The sequence below is a fragment of the Dunckerocampus dactyliophorus genome, chromosome 18 (assembly GCF_027744805.1).
Source record: "Dunckerocampus dactyliophorus isolate RoL2022-P2 chromosome 18, RoL_Ddac_1.1, whole genome shotgun sequence".
NCBI lineage: Eukaryota > Metazoa > Chordata > Actinopteri > Syngnathiformes > Syngnathidae > Dunckerocampus > Dunckerocampus dactyliophorus.
This window is the reverse complement of record NC_072836.1, coordinates 5,386,952-5,404,445: the sequence shown is the minus strand read 5'-3', so window position 1 is coordinate 5,404,445 and position 17,494 is coordinate 5,386,952. Positions and strand designations below refer to the sequence as shown.

The window sequence follows — 17,494 nt, the reverse complement described above, 5'->3', positions numbered from 1 at the left end:
AATCGATTGAATTGATACTAGGAAATAAAGCATTGGATTTAAGGGCAGGCTTTATATGGATGTGTTTTTTAAGCACTTTTAATGATATGTGTAATGATGTAATGAGATGTACCTTAGGGTGCAAAGTGCACGTTTGGATTGCACTATTTAAAGTAAATAATTCATCATGGCATACCACCCTCTGTTCATCCCAATTTTGTATTGCATTTTTAACAAATTTTCAGTGATAATTTATTCTTAAGTATGTCAGCATTATTAATAATTTATACCTGATTCCCTTACAAAAAACAGCGGGAATCTAGGAAACTTCACCGGCACTGTCCGGTATCCGGGTATTTATTTCACACTGGCTGAATTTTTGGCTAAAAAGTTACTGAATCGATTTAAAAAATTAACTGAATCGCTTCGAATCGTATTGTTCTAAATGAACCAAACTCGTTCTTGAATCGTATCGGCAACCACAAACTGTGACTGAATCGTGATGTATCAAATCGTTATTAAAACGAATCATTGCACCCGTGTTTGATATCACTCACATTTTAAAAGCAACATCATGCTGAGCTCACCTTTTTGCAGAAAAAAACCCACAAAATGATCAAATTTACAGCTCCCACATCTGTAGCAAACGGCTAATTGGCAGCGCTCCAGCTGCCATTTTAAGATGTGTAGTGAAGCCTGCTCCTTTATTTTCTTGAAAAGCAGCAACTTCAAAAACCAAAACTCTTCTTTCAAACAAGTGAGGGAGATGATGATATTTTTTCCTGCTTGGTTGTCATAAACAGGGTCTAGGGACACGTATTGCTGTTAGAACATCATTAAAAAGTCATTTTTGCATAAAAGGGGGACCCTTAAGCCTCAGTCAGGTCAGAGTCGCTTCCCATTTCTCATTACCCAAATGTTTGCGTAGGAATTTAGCAGAAAAAAAATACAAACAAATCGTATATACACTCTCTGCGGAGAAGCAGGCAGGAAAAAAACTCCTGTTTTGTTGTGTAAATATCCTACTTCCTACTTCAATTATTCACAAAGCAATACCATAAAACAGCAGCAGCTGCATAATGAGGTTTATGAAATGCAAGCTGACAATTAAGGTTTGCGTAAAAGATTCAAACAAATTACTTTGCGTGATATATACTTGTCTCACAGCCAGCATGCGGCATCCGAAAATCAAACAAATAAGCACCCAAATAATCCCTTTAACGGGATAATTAATTATATAATGGAAACATTTTGAAACACGATTCGTGCTGCTAAGGCGGGGTGCCTCAGGTTTCTGAATATTTGTGTAACGATTAGCACTAAAACCGCATTACGGTCTTTGCTGCCGGTTAAATTAAGAAGACAGTAAAGTTAAACTGCTGCCTTTGTGCCTCCCTGCAGACCAGCTGCCATTCTCATCCCAGACACGGCCAAGAGGCTAAGCTAACGAGCTACTCCCACGACACACACACGTGTGCACATACACACACACACACACACACAAGCACCCCTTAGGATCACATCTGTTGTCAAATTAGTTCAAGTCAAGCTGTAGCGTTATCAATCAAAGTGGGGGAATTGGGTTCCATGCGAAAATCCATTAATTGCTTCCATCAGACAAAGAAACATATGTTGAAGACAGGAAACACTTGTCTCAACCAGGAGGAACAGGACAGGGGCGGAGACGCACACCTGGTCCACAGTGCTGCAGGAAGACATCATTAGGGATATGATAAATGGCTTTGAACTGCGACATCTAACCAGCAAAGGGTGCTATTATTTGGCTGCCATTGAAATCAAAACAGGAGGTAAACATTGTAATAGCATACATAGTCGTGTCAAAAAATGAGTACAGTCACCCCTCGCCACTTCGCATTTCGAACATTGCTCCCTCACACTACTGTGGTTTTTCAAAAATGAATGAATGAATGAATTAATTAATTAATGATCGCTGTTTCATGCTTGATTATGACCTACTGTTTGTCCAAAATATTGAAAAACACGTCATATGTAGCACTCTACACCGGTCACTAGGAGTAAGTATTGTTACATTAATGAGACATTAGCTTACGTTACATGACCTTAACTTGCATCAGTCATGGTTGCAGAGTGAAAAAAAAAGTTATCCTCCCATTCCTTGTGGAAGTGGTACATGTGTTGCTTCTTATTTTGTCTTTGTTCCCCACCCACTTTGAAACCCTTTCTTAAGTTTAGAATACATAAACTGGAGGCTAACTTGTTAGCTCGGTAGCTTCCTTGTGTCCCTGCAGAGATCGCGTAGCCTGCGCATTAAACAATCCCAATAACCTGTTACCCAAAAACATAATACAGTTCTTCTCAAGAAGAGTGGAGAAGTATGAACTTGGGGAAAAATGTAAACTTAAAACACTTATATGCGAGAACAATGCTAAAAACCTTCAGCATTTCAGTATGTGAATCAAATTATGGACCGGATTGAGTGGGGAACTCAAACAATGCACTCAAATGAGCGATTTCAAGAAACGATACAAGCAGTTGATGTTTACAAAGTTCAAGGAAGAACAGTCCTGAACCACTGTTATTAATTAATGCCAATTAGTGCCATGAAATCGACCCACATTATGTTCCAAGGTCGTATATGTTCGAGAACTTTCCTAATGCTAACGTGTTAGTTATTGTGTCTTATAGCTTTTTATGTCTACTATATTTGGTAATATGAGGGTAAAGGTGAGCATAGGGGTGTTATTTTATGTCAAGAGGGCTCTAATAATGGCAAAAACATATTTAGAAGGTCATAAAGTATGATGTAACTCCAAAATCCTACTTCATGGAAATTCACTTATCGTGTCATATAACACCTGAACCGCTGCACACAAAAGGGTGAAAATGTGCCAAAACATACCTACTATAACTACTGTATAACTATAACAACCTACTATATTATTTGTGCTATTATTTTTCTGACGAATATAATTAAACCCCACAGTTTGACCCCCATTAATTAGATTGACTTGAAATTTCTCACAGCTCATTGCTGCTCTACCAAAGACCGACTGTAACTTAGGAGTGTTTAGCCAAATCACCACGAAATTTGGTACACGCCTTTAGGGGACTGTCAAGCAAGTGTGTCAAATTTGAGCAAGATTGGTGGAAAAACAAGGTCACCATCAAGCAAAACGTGGGTGGTACTTAGCAACTAGCATGACTATCAAAGCTCAACCCAGACTAACGCAAAAAGTGAATGGAGTGGGGGTTCCGCAAGTGGGTTAGCACACCAACATAAGACGTTGAGCTCTGAGCTTTGTTTGTGGCGTTCTTTAGTATTTCGTACCAGCTAAAATGCACAATTCATTTACTATCCATCCAAATCTTTTCAATGCAGAACCAATCAAGGAATTGTCTTCAAATGTTGCATCCCAAAATGGCGTTCCGCGTCGGTGGGCATTTTTGCACTGCACATTCTGTTCACATGATACACACATTTGTCAAACACACACATGCATGCAACCACGGGGTGATGTGACGATGTAAGGCGCAGCTGGGGACAGATGGTTCACGTGCAGGGAAGCGGGAGATTACAAGTTGTCACGCCGCCGTGACACAGCAAAGTGTTACGGTACAGACGAGCGCACGTCACACGACACTCGCGGCCGCACCACTGGAGACTCGGAGGACATGATGGGAGGATGGGAGGGACAAGGTGTCTGTCAGCGCTATTTATTTATAAATCTGAGAATTAAAAATTAAATGCTCATCATTCATTAACGGCTAGCGTTTGTCGTCATTTGCGTTAACAAGAACCCTGGAGGACACTTTGCAGACTGGGTTGTGTAACAAAACACACAACAAAGATGTCATCTGTGGTTTGAGGCAGACGCTTCATTAGGAACGCATGCACATGTGCTGTATTTCACTTTTTATCGACACTGTTAGAGGGCATTTTGCGGCCCTTGGCTGTTTTTTCATTGGCTCGCAGGACATTCTAAAAGTATAACTTATCAATATATTTTTTTTTAAATTGCAACAGCAAAAGTTTAAAAATCAGCAGTAACTTTACAAAAATAAAAGTCAAAATGTTAACAGAAAGAGGTTGTGAGAAAAAGTCATAATTTTCCAAGAATAATATTGTAATATTAGGAAATTAGGAATGTTATATTATTAGGAAAAATAACGTTATTTCAGTAGCAGAAACTTGAAATATTAAGTCAATCATTATCAAAGATGTATTTATACCCGAACGCTCGATCCCAAAGACGTATACGTCTTCTACGTTTGTTGGGCGAGAGGCACAAAGAGGTGAAGACGCAACTGCACACAAATGGATGTCACTTTTAGAGCAGTTTTAAGCCGTAAAAACGGCCACAAGGTGGCAGAAGTGCCTTCGATAAGAGCCCGGCATGTGAATTTGAATGGAAAAACATATAATGCCAATGAAGGAGGAAGTGGAAGAACATGGAGGAGTGGAAGGCACGAACACGCACACACGCAGTTCACTTCCAAATGTGAAAATTGTAAACAGTTGATGGTGTTATATTTTTTAAATAAATGGTTATTTTGGTGTAAAACAATCCTTTTTTGCGTTATGTTGGTATAGTTGTTAGTAGTATTAGTATTAGTATTAGTAGTTGTTATAGATATTGTTGTAGATACTTGAGCTGTCACAAAAGCAACAAATACAGTACGTGTCAAAGTGAAAGTTATCCTTGAAAAAGAGCTCGTTTTCGCTCCTTTTTTAGTTGGGAACCGATATTTTCTTGAAACTTACCGATGTTCAACGGCTGATTACGGAAAAAGGTAGAAACAAACTTTTTTTTTTCCCAATGGAGAACGAGAGTCTAATCTTTCATTTCAATTTTCATTTGATCACTCAAAATCGTCTAAAATGTCTTTTGAAAAATAGATCGGATTGAATGAGTTCAAGAAAAAAAAAAGGCCTTATTTTTTTTAAGTCATAATATTATGACAAACAAACAAAACAACCAATCAGGTTGTAATTTTTGAAAAATTGGGCTGTGGAACAAGTTATAATGTTATGTGAATAAAGTCATAATTGGGAGAAGAAAATTTACAAGAAGAAACTTGAAATAATTGTAAAACTTAAATGCTCATCATTCATTAACGGCTCGCGTTTGTCATCGTTTGTGTTAACAAGAACCCTGGAGGACACTTAGCAGACTGGATTGTGTAACCAAACACACAACAAAGATGTCGTATGTGGTTTGAGGCAGACACTTCATTAGGTATGCATGCGCATATGCTGTATTTCACTTTTTTATGGACACTGTTAAAGGAGTACTAAATTAACAATATGTTCATTATTATGGTTGCACTTCTTGCACTGCCTGAGAGCTGTTTCTAATATTTGGGTTGCCTTATTTGGTGACTGCACACAACAGTCAAAAGTCCAGGAAAATTACTTTTATTTCTAATTATTTCCATTTGTTTTGACTTCAGCCACAACACAATGGCAGCTTATGAGTGGGACAGGAAGACACAAAGGTTAGCAACACTAGCATAGCCATGCTAGCTACAGTGCGACCGTTACACTGACATTTTAACAGCTGAAGAGAATCAAAATGATCAAACTCGCAGCTTCCACGTCTGTAACTGACTGACAGACAGTTGGCACAGCTCCAGCGGTAATTTTAAGATGTGTAGCGAAGCCTGCTCTTCTTATTCTTTTTTTTGTTTGTTTTTACAAAACTCTTCTCCGTTGGCAAAGTGCTGGTTTTCTTTGATGAAGGCATGCGTTTGAGTGAGGAAGAAGACAGATTTGACATCCAGTACATGAGCTGTGTGAAAAAGGTATTACTGTAGTTGTAGTTTGCATTGACTGAGAGTTGTTTCTAATGTTTTGGTTGCCGTATTGGGCTACCGCCCCTAGTGGGCTGATGCAGCAATTGCAATACTCATATAAAAATTATACAACCATGTATACTCTGTTTTGATGCATGGCAGTTTTTTACTCCTTTAATTATTTATTTATATTTCATCTGTTTATTTATTTTACATTTAATTATTTTTGTTGTGATTTTTAAACAGCTTTTTTTCTTTCATCTACGATACATTCTCTCCAGTTTTTGCCTCCCTATTAGAATGTAACTTTGTAAAGCATGTTGGAAATACCACCATGCCATGCCGAAAGCACTGTTCTGAGTAGCTTGTACTCATAAGTGCAATTTCTACATACATTGCTTATATTTTTAGGTCAGAGCCCCAACCTTTTTGGAGCGTGTATAATAGCTCCTCCCGTGTTGTTGATTCATTCCTCTATTATTTTCCAAGTTGCCCGGTGCAAAATGTTTGATTTATGAGCTTTGCTAAGGCAATAGCGAGGTGTTTTTCTGCAGTGTGTATCGCCTATAAAATCTGCCCTTTCTTTCGGTGTGGAGCCCGGCAGGCCACAAATGTACTGCGGTAAACTGTGGCATATTGTGTTTGGTGTGAGCAGCGTCATACGTATTTTTCCCCCCCAGTGATCGCATCTCTCTGCAACCCCCCATCATGGCCTCCCGCATCACCGTTTAAACAACACGGACCACGGACCAAACTAAGGGTGCGTTCACACTGAATGCGACCATCCGAACCCTGGTGTGCAACAGCCCAGACCGCTTAAGTGATGGGTTGTCTGTGCAAGTGAACTCTGGTACGGTTCGGTTCTCGTGAGCTCAAATGTGAACCCTACACAAACCAAAGGAGCAGGGTTAAAATGACAGCGAAAAGCAGGCAGAAATGACAAATACGTAAAAGAAAATGCAATGGAAAAGCGGTCTCTCTGCTCCAGCTCTCTAAAAGTATATTTTACAAGCTTTTAGTGAAATCCGAGTTGGTAAAAATGGCAGAATATAAAAATAACCAACATATTCAACCCAGCAAATAGAACATTTGAGTTACGTAATTTGTGGCGAAAGCTGTCCGAACTATTAAATGGCTGCCAAGAGGGCGCTAGCTTTCGAACCGCTTCCTGATCCAACTACGGAAGCCACGCCCCACGAAACACACACACATACACGCATTAGCTACATTGCTGTCAGCTAATGATAGAGATTTGGCAAAGTTTAGCTACTCACATTAGCAATCATTGAATGCATAACCTGTCGTAACAACAGCTTGATTGCAAATTGTCGGTCGCTTCTCTGAGACTGCTTTTGTGTATGTGCACATGTGGCGGGCATGTACGTGCGGGCATGTACGTGCAAGACAGCCATCTTATTCAGGCAAAACAACAATTCATTAGTGTGAAAAATATTTTTAAAAAGTTTTGTTCTTTTAAACCGTTAGGGATAACATAAGCTAGCCAAGGTGGTGTCCAAAGTGCGGCCAAGAGGCCATTTGTGGCCTACAGCTGTTTTTTTACTGGCCCGCGGCACATTTTAAAAATATAAGTTAACAAGAAAACTAAAAAAAAACCACCAAAAATGGAAAACTCAGTCATTTTTAATTTTACAAGAGTAAAGTATAAATATTGATAACAAAGTTGTAATGTAATGAGAAAAAGTCGTAATTTTAAAAGAATATCGTTGTAATATTATAAGAGAAAATAGTAGTAGCATAAAGTTGAAATATTAAAGAAAAAATATGTTTTTTTTTTTAGTTGTAATATTATGAGAAACAAGCAAAACAAAATAAAGCTGTCATTTTTGGAAAATTAGGTTAGGGGAAAAGTTATGTGATGAGAATAAAGTCAAAATATGATGGGAATAAAGTCATAATTACAAGTTGAAATAAAATATTAACATAAATAAATAAATCAAATTAAATTAATAAATAATTAACAACAGCAGGAAAAAAACAAGAATAAAGTCAAAATATAATATTACTCACTAATAATAATATTTCATAATTATAATATACTTACAGGAAAGAGATTAAACCCGAATAAACCCGTAATACGAGGAAAAATAATGTCACTAATGTTATGTGATACGATTATCAGAAACAATTATGAGAAACAAACAAAACAAAATAAAGTTGTCATTTTTGAAAAAAGTCATTATCGGAATAAAGTAAAGTTTGTAAATTTACGAAGATTATTTGAGAAGAAAGTTGAAACATTTGGGAAAATTAAGAAACAACAGCAAAAATAGGTGGAAAGTGAGCAAAGGGCCAAGTTTTTTTCTAATAAAATACTTCCTCACCTACAGTACATCATAAAGCTGAGATGCATTTTTTTTCTTGAAATATATATAAATATACTTGTTGTGTTACAAAAATCAAAGTGGCCCTTGCATCCTTTCATCTCTCAGCATGTGGCCCTCGATTGGAAAAGTTTGGACACTCCTGTGCTAGCCGTTGGTGGTGTTCTTCTATTTTATGGTTTAGCGAGTTGCAAACAGTCCCTTGAATATGCTTCAAAAACTGCTTAATGAGCACTAACCTTGAACACCACGCTGGCTTTTTTCAGCATTTGGTTAATAATTCAAAACTCCTGAACGTCTGCATGTTCCGCCGGTCAAGAGTCTATCTCGAGCCCATCTTGTATTCGGGTGTATTTTTAACGTCTTTTTTGTACCAGTACAATGGTGGCGCTGATGGCCGCAGGGGCTACGCTAGACAGACTCCCCACACGGGGCGACAAGTAACAAAAAGCAAATAAATGCGGCATTTTATGACGACTCCTGGGGGCCATCTGATTGGACGGCTTCCATTAGACGCGGTGCTGCCAATCAAGAGGGCCTCTGTGGATGGAGGCTGCTAGGAGGAGGAGGACTTCAAATTGGAGGAGCTTGTGTTTGACAGCAAAGAGTGGGCAGGACATTCATCTCGCTCTCAGAATGGAGATTTAAAAAATGCATAAGCCTTTTTTGGGCTCTCTTGCTGGCAAGAACTTGTCATATTAAGCAAAAAGTTGTAGAAGCTTAAAAAAAAAGGTGACTGCATAAGAAAATCCACCTACCCATCAGTGGCTGGAGCGCCTCTCTTGTGACATGTTAAGAGCTCGCCACTCACTTCTTCTTTTGTCTTTTCCTGTGTCTTATCTGCTTCCATTTCCGAGCAGCAGCCAATAGTCTCACACAACCTTACATTAACTGTGGGACGTGTTGTGGTACACCTGCACAATGTAATGATAGCTAATCTGTTCTTAATATTATATGTATTTGTGTGTAGTGCATCCTGGTGTTGATAATATTTTGGTTAGCTCATTTGGCTACACTAGAGGTACATGACGTACACCGCAATCTCTTGTGTTATCACGGTCACGGTCTCTTGTGTTATCACGGTTCCAGACCCGACCGTGATAAGTGAATTTCTGAGAGGTAGGATTCTTTATTTACTGTATAAATGGAATGTTTTCCTAGTTAGAGCATAGAAAACCTGTTTACAACCTTCTAAATAATTTTTAAAAAAATTATTAAAGCCCTCTGGACATGAAATAACACCCCTATAGTCACCTTTACACTCCTATTACCCAATACAGTACATATAATAAGAGCGAATAAGACATATTAGACATGAACAGGATGAAATATGGGCTCACACATGTTAGCATTGGGAGAGTTCCTTATTTTTGTTCCTTTTTAACTTCCATTCCTGTACAGTATTTCCTGCGGTGGCTAGACACCTAGTGACCAGTGTAGAATACTACATATCACCTTATACTGCATATCATACTGCATATCAACTTGTTTGAATGCGTCTTCTGAAGGCCTTATATTTGTATTTTAGTTCATTTAGCCATTTTTGTGCTTGTCAATGCTTTATTTAGGCAAAAAAACGCTAAAACATTAAAATAAAAATATTTCGTGACCAAAAAAAGGCCGTATTCAATTGTAAAAATTTATTAATATATTTTTAGAAAAACCATGACAGAGTGAAACTGCAAAATTCGAATCGTGGAGTGGCAAGTGGTTACTGTAGCGGAAAGCAGGCACGAACGGCAAAATGCTGGGTCTACTGCAGTGGGAGGGGCGGGATGCGCCAATTTTGCAGGATTTCTGTGTGAAAGGCGCATTGTAACGGGTACACAGCCCATTACAAGCTACTACCTGTTGATGTTAGTAGAGTATGCCTCCACTGCATTTTTCAAACATAAATACTGTCAAACATGACATGTCAGGAGTGTACGCGCAAACACACCTACATACTGTCTCAGATTATCATACGGTGCACGCCTCAGCTCTACGCAGCACCGACACAGATACCTGTCGCTCGCTTTTGATGTAGAACTCCACGTTGCTCCTATTTTATTCATCAGTAGTGTTGACACCAAGTGGGCGGGGCCACGTTGCCTTGTTAAAAGTGTCATTTATCCTAAATGTAGCCACACGTGGGGACTAAGGTGATGCTGGATTATAAACAATGGGGTAACCTTTGATGGCTAATTAACTGTAAGTACTACTCAGCAGCACAACAAGATCATGTCGTGAACTCAGTGTCACTGGGCTTTCACCAAAACACACACACACACACACACACACACACACACACACACACACACACACACACACACACACACACACACACATTCATATAGAGTAGATCCTAATTGGAGTGTGCTAAAGAGGAAGACACGGGAGTCGGTGAGGGGGGAAGAGGTGTTGGCCTCCATTGACTCAAACCCCAGGGGGCTAATGAGAACACTCAAACACCAGCGCAGCAGCGACGACGGTCATGACTGTCACATCGCTGGGCTCTTCTTCCTCATTCCGGGGCAAGAGGAAGGAATCTCTAATGAGGGGAGACATCAGTGTCTTTGTGCTCAACGAGAAACACACACCTACACCGCCACGCTGAGGTGGACACATACAGTCATAGTGGAGGAGGGAGGGGCACCAGGATGACTGACAGCTAGTGTCTCCATGGAAACAGGCGGGTTGGATACAAACTGTATGTTTGAATAAACTGTTATTATTATGAGGAAAAATCTAATTTTAGTAGCTTAAAGTTGAAATATGAAAGAAAAATAGGTTATTTCTTTGTAAAGTCGGACTATCAGAAACAAACAAAAAAAAATAAAGTTGTAATTTTTGTAAAATGAGGTTGGGGAAAAAGTTATAATATCACAGGAATAAAGAAAATGACGAAGAAAGCTGAAGTATTTATTTATAAATAAAAACAGCAAAAATGGGGGAAAAAAAGCAAAGATTGAAGTTCATACTAATATTTCACCTATATCACAAAGCTGAGATGCATTTTTTTCTTGAAATAGATATAACTTCTTAGCATATGTCTATTACAAAATATCGAAGTGGCCCTGCATCCTTTCATTTTTCACTATGTGGAGCTCGCTGGAAAGAGTTTGGGCACCCCTGCTCTAGGTACTCTGTCTTCATCCCACTTCATCTTCATCCCATTCTACATAGGCTATGTGCCGTGGGATTGACTGGCGACTAGTTCAGGTTGCAACCCGCCTCTCACAAAATCAGCTGGGATAGGCTCCGGTCACACTTATGATCCTAATGAGGACGAGCGCGATAGAAAGTGGATGGATGGCAACTAAAATACTAGAAACAGCTCTCTCTCTCTGTATGATGCAGTGCAGATTTATATAATAAACTTAGTGTGCATTAGATTATGCAGGTGTACCTAATGAAGCGGCTGATGCGTGCATAAAAAGGAAGAACACACATGCAAACACAAAAGCAGAGTAGCGACAATTTAAAGCAACTTGCAACAAATGACTTAAAAAGTCCCTGGAGGACGCACGGGAAAGTTTGCAAAGCAGCTCATCAGTGACAAGGAGGCGGCGGCCCTGAAAGAGCTCGGTGAGCCCTTTTCTTTTTTTTTTTTGAAGCTCAGCGGCAGAGCGACTTGACTCTCATGACAACAAACAAAAAAGTGTCACACGCATGCACGGCTCATCTACAAAGCGAGTGGCTCATTAAAGTTTAAAAAGCCAAGACGCCGGCGGAGAGGAGTCAAAGAAAAGACTACTCAAGAGACCATATGTGCCCACCTGAGGGGATCCCAGTGTCCTCCATCAGCATTCCTTCCAGCCTCCCATCCCTCCGTTTCCCTCTGTGCCACCTCCCTTCACCCATCCACTAATCCTATTAATTGTCACCACCTGACTAGTAAGCTGAGAAGCAAAAGTGTCTGATTTAGGAGGGGGAGCGAGCCAGAGAGAGAGAGACAGTGAAGTAAAGCTGCCAGTTCTGAACAATGTCACTTTTCTCTCTCACGCCCTCCACTGTCCCTCTCAGCCCATTTCACAAGTTATTCACATCTGAGTGCATGCCACAAATTACAAAGATGGCCGACAGAGGCCTGAAAACACCTCGCATGGGCCGACCACTTCCTTAGCACGCCGGCTAAGAGGCTAAATGTGTGTGTGTGTGTGAGTGCCTACGCTCCACGGAAACGTCATCCTTCTTCCTTGTCGCCGCGGCAACACCCTGACTCCCTCTCCTGTCCTTCCTGCGTCCTCCACTCATCATTCTAAGGCTATACTTCCACGCTTGAATAGGGGGAAAAACATAATCCTTACACGCTCCAGGGTCAGAAAATGATGAAATAAATGCTCTGTCCGTATGAATACACTCTCACAGGCTGCCATGCCAAGGCAACACGTGGTGCCAAAAACTCTTTAAAGGTCCCCTACAATGCAAAAGCGACTTTTTAATGATGTTCTAACAGCTACATTGTATGTGTCCCACAGCCTGATTATGAACACCAAACGTCTCCCTCACTTGTTTGCTCCACTTTTGCTTTTGAAATTGCAGTGCTTCATGACGTCATGAAGGAAAAACCGCCTTCCTCATGGACATGATAGTGCCTCGGACCCACCCCTAGCTAGTTAAGGCTGCCCCGTGTGTACACCCCCCCCAGTTTGTAAAAAAAAAAAAAAAAGCAGGCTTTGCTACACATCTTAAAATGATGCCTGGAGCTCAGTCAATCGCCTACAGACGTGGGGAGCTGCAAGTTTGATCATTTCATTTTCAGCAAATGGACTAACGTAGCATGATGTTTCTGTTCAAATGTGAGTGTAATGTTAGCACTGTAGCAACACACAGATATGCTAGTGTTGCTAACATTTGTGTCCTCATGTCCCACTTCTTAATGTTACGTTGTTGTATGCGATATACTGGATGGCAGGGGTCCCCAACCACCGAGCCGTGGCCCGGTACTGGTCTGTGGGCGCAAAAATAAAATAATACACTTAAAAAAAATAAAGTTGTAAATAACTACATCGAATTTTGTTCTTATGTCTTTGCATTAAAGCTACAGGTACACAGAACGGTGTGTTCCAGTTGTGGTTACTAAAAGTACTTTTTAACTGTTAAAATTCCAGCATTAAGGCTAATCCACTTCCAATACTACTTGTGAAAAATACTATAGTATGGAACCTTTAAACATCTTGTTATTTAAGCCAAACAGAAAGCAGAAAGCACAACGAGAGTCATTTTGGGAAAAGGCACAACAACTGTGGAAGAGGTAAATCATACCTGAGGATGGATGAGAAAATGAAAAGCTCCAGAAGTTTAACGTAATGTCAGAAATGTAAGCAGGAAAGGCAAAAAATAAAAAAGACTCGGGTCTTCTGGTGTACTCACTAATGATTATTTATAAAATCTTCGCCTGCGTTGGTGTGAACATGCCTTCCCCTCTTCCACCTGCCTCACTCCGCCCCTCCATCTCTCACTCTCCATGTAACCCGAGACAGAGGAGAGTCTTTAATTTGAATTTCATCCATCTATGAAATCTCGCAGCAAGTGTAACTCTAGCCTGCAGGGATAGTTAAGCTCTCTGCATCCACTCCTAATAAAAAGAGCCCATCAAAGCAGTGAATATACACTTTGAGCCCCCCCTGGGGGAGTGGGGCAGAGGCCCTCTTCCAGATAAAGATAACCAATCACAGACAGGAGGGGGAGAGAGAGAGAGTAGCGGTAATTAAACCCGTGGGCCCGTGTGTAGCTTGGTGTCAACATGGCCGTCCACAGGCGAGCGACGAGGCCTGAACGCCTGAGATGCTGCGGAGTTAACATCTCATCCAATCAGTCTGCATGAGCACCTAAGCGGCCTTGACGGGAGGTCGCCTGAGGTCACGGCAGCAGTTTAGGAACAAATCCCTGGAGTGCAAAAGTGCGGCGCGTGTGTGTTTCTCAGGCTGGTCTACATATTTACATACTACGCCAGGGGTGTCCAAACTTTTTCCAGTGAGGGCCACACAGTGAAAAATGAAAGGATGCAAGGGCCACTTTGACATTTTGTAAAGCAACACATGTAGTTACGCTAAGAAGTGAAATATATTTCCAGGACAAAAATGCATCTCAGCTCTGTCATAGGTGAAAAAGCAAAAATGTTCGTACTTCAGTCTTTGCTTTATATTCTCATTTTTGCTGTTGTTATTTTTTTTAAATTTCCAAATATTTCAACTTTCTTCTTATTGGAGATGCACGCTATCTTTTTTTCTCAAACAGATAACCATAACCTTTTTATATCTACTGTTTTATTTCATTTAACTGCAGTTTGTGAACACCTGAAGGTAAGAACTGTACCTGTTAATTTGTTCTAATCAAATATCATTACCACTACCACATCACTACTATCAGGAGAACCAGAGTATAGGGTGGAGGGAGCCACCTGCTGTGGCCCAGCGAGGTGCACTATATTCGGACGCATGCTCCGAGCAGCTGGCGTGCTGCTACTGAGGTCAGGACAACTGCAGTATCGAGCGGGAGGAGCTACCTGCCGTGGCCCAGCAGGGTGCAATGTATTCGGGCACACTCTCAGAGCAGCCGGTGTGATGCCACGGCGGTCTCGCAAACCTTTTGCACTTTTCAAACGCTGCGGCACCGGCGTTTCAGGTGCCTGATAAGTTTTTTTGTGCATGTGATGGGGTTTGTTCTCCTCATTGCAGAGCATTTGGTACAACTAAATGTCTTCCTCGGAAAGTGAGTGTTAGTTTACAAGTGAGCTAAGGGGAAGTTACTTTGACACGGTGGTTTAGTGGGGAGCACGTGTGCCTCAAGTGGACAAACTGCAAAATAGCGGTACTTGGAGACACACATGCTGTCCGACAAACACACCTAATTAGCATTAAAACTAAAGGCATACATGGTTGTTTGTGTATATGTGCCCTGTGATTGGCTGGCAAACAGTCCAGAGTGTACCCGGCCTCTTGCCCCAAAGTCAGCTGGGATAGACTCCAGCTGACAGGTCAGCCTAATGAGGACAAGCGCTATAGAATATGGATGGATATTGCCTTAATGAATAGGTGTCGTCAAATATGAATGCTATAAGTGTCTTGTTTCAAGACTGATGCAGTGTAATAACACTTGCAAGAATGCGTTTATGTCAGTGTTTTGTAACTAAAACCAGACATATTTTACACTTTTTAAAACCATGTGGCCCCACCTGGACTCTCCACACACCAATTAAGATTTTCTACCTGCAACAGTGGCCTCTGGTGGCCAACACGGTAATTACAGCATGCTTGTGCATCACATCCTGTTGGTCCATGCATCGAGCTGTTAGCATTAGTCATTATTAACTAATGTGTGTGTGTGTGTGTGTGTGTGTGTGTGTGTGTGTGTGTGTGTGTGTGTGTGTGGGATGCAGGGATGATGATAGCCCTCCCGCAGACATCTTAGCTGATGCACAGTCACACCTGCTGAGCGACGCCCGGATAACAATGGCTACTCAGGGCTTGACAGCTGCTCCCTGCATGCCAACATGCACGCTCATCACCCATGCAGCCCTTGCACTTGTATGTTTGTGTGTTGCTAAGCCAACACGGGGACTCAATGTCTCACAAGGACGAGTAAACAACAACTCCTCTCAATTTTGCATCCGCACCCCTTTCTGAGAAACATACCCACCCCTTTCAATTTGTCTCCGACAAATAAATACAAATGAGATATTAACGGCTTTAGGGGCGTCCTCTTTGACCTTTTAATTATTGTCATTTGTGTACAAAGCCAGCGTGTCTTAATTGCATTAGCAGCTCCGCAGGTTTTCCTTCATGAGAGAATTGTGACGCAGCCAGGATTAAAAAGAATAAAGCTCGCCTTTGTTTACACAGTCAATGCGTTGCTCATTTAGGCTTGCATCAATCAAACCTAGACTTTATGCGCTATCAGCAAAAAACGACAGAGCCATTATGGGCCATAACTGCTCATGGAACAAAGAGAGCGATATATTGTCTTTGGCTGTTGCATTATGGGAGTTCTCTACTTGGTTGCTTCCTATTACCTTGCAGCATTCCCCTTCATCTTTACAGGTTGGCATCAGGAAAACAGGCAATGCCTCCTCCCTTCTCTACCACATTCAATCATCACCGTGTTTATCACGGCGGTCCTCCACCTCCCGCCTCGTGTTCCACGCATCCACGCATTGCTGCCGTTTGCTGTGCCTCAACTTTGAACTATTGTATTTGCTACACAAGAGTAATGCCGCTATGTCAACAACCCCATTGTGCATCCTTTAACCACCTTCTTCTATGCATGATGTAGGTTCATCCTCTAAGGTTGTGTGTACTTTCTTTAGGCAATGCATCAGTTCTTCCATCCATGCTTCTTATTGTTGCATAATGACATACGTTTTTCAGAAGAAGCAAAACTCCACAGAGAAGGTAGCTGGATTTACAGGTCTCCCCGTAAATAACACTAATGACATTAGTGGAGCCTCCCAAAATGCTTTGGAATTTATGCTAGCATACATGTATTACAGATATCCTCCCAGTTTTATAACCATAAAACAAATGACCAATGACCTGTACACAGACGTTGTTTTGCTCGATGGCGGCCATGTTTTTCAACCAACGACTAAGAGGTAACAAGATCCACACGGACGCCATCTTCATTTTTTGCAGTGAGTTACTACTTGAAATGGGTAGTGTTTATCACCTTCTTTATCAAAATGCTGGCACTTGCAACTTTCTTTGGCTTCATCGTTGGTTATTTTGCAGCCCCGATCAATAAGAAAAGCAGAGACTTGTGGCGTAACTGTGTTAGTTAGCAAAGAACTACAGAGTCACCTGCTGATGACGCCACAAACGGGCGACTAACAAGAACGTCCTGTAATGAAAATACGTTCCAAACACAGTTGGACTCAAATTGTGTATTGAAAACATGACAAGATGCGCGGCATATCATCATGCTAACTGGGAAATGAACGCAAACGGAGGGTTAAACTTGCAAATGTTAAAATTTGCAAGATTAACTGCATGAAAGGTTAAGGATATTCAAGATTGTGGTAGTCTGGTAGATATGCCATCCCAAATTGGCCTTGATATTCATCCAACCAACCATCCATGCGTCCTTTGGTTGGCCATCTTTGATTCATCACGTAGCGTACATCCATGTATCAATCCTTCCATCCATACATCCACCTTTTCATGAAGTTTTTTCAACCACAGCTAAATGGTGCTAGATGCTCCAAGTGCCCAATTATGATTCTGCATCTTGACAGAGGTCACTGAGCCTGAACGCCACGATAAGCCCGGCTTCAGCCTGTCTGCATTTGTACGCTTGCAGCAGTCTTGAGGCAAATGGGTCAGTGGGCTGTTTTTTTTTTCCACGCCAGCACAAACATGGCCTTTGATGTGACTCCTCCTCAGAGCTCGACCATGATCTTTCTCCTCTCACACTTTGGT

General features: G+C 41.1%; 1 protein-coding gene across 13 annotated transcripts in view; it reads right to left on the bottom strand.

The window, feature by feature from the left end:
* srcin1a (SRC kinase signaling inhibitor 1a) overlaps nucleotides 1-17,494 on the bottom strand; it is a 111,435-nt gene that overhangs the window by 49,146 nt on the left and 44,795 nt on the right. The window lies entirely within an intron of this gene.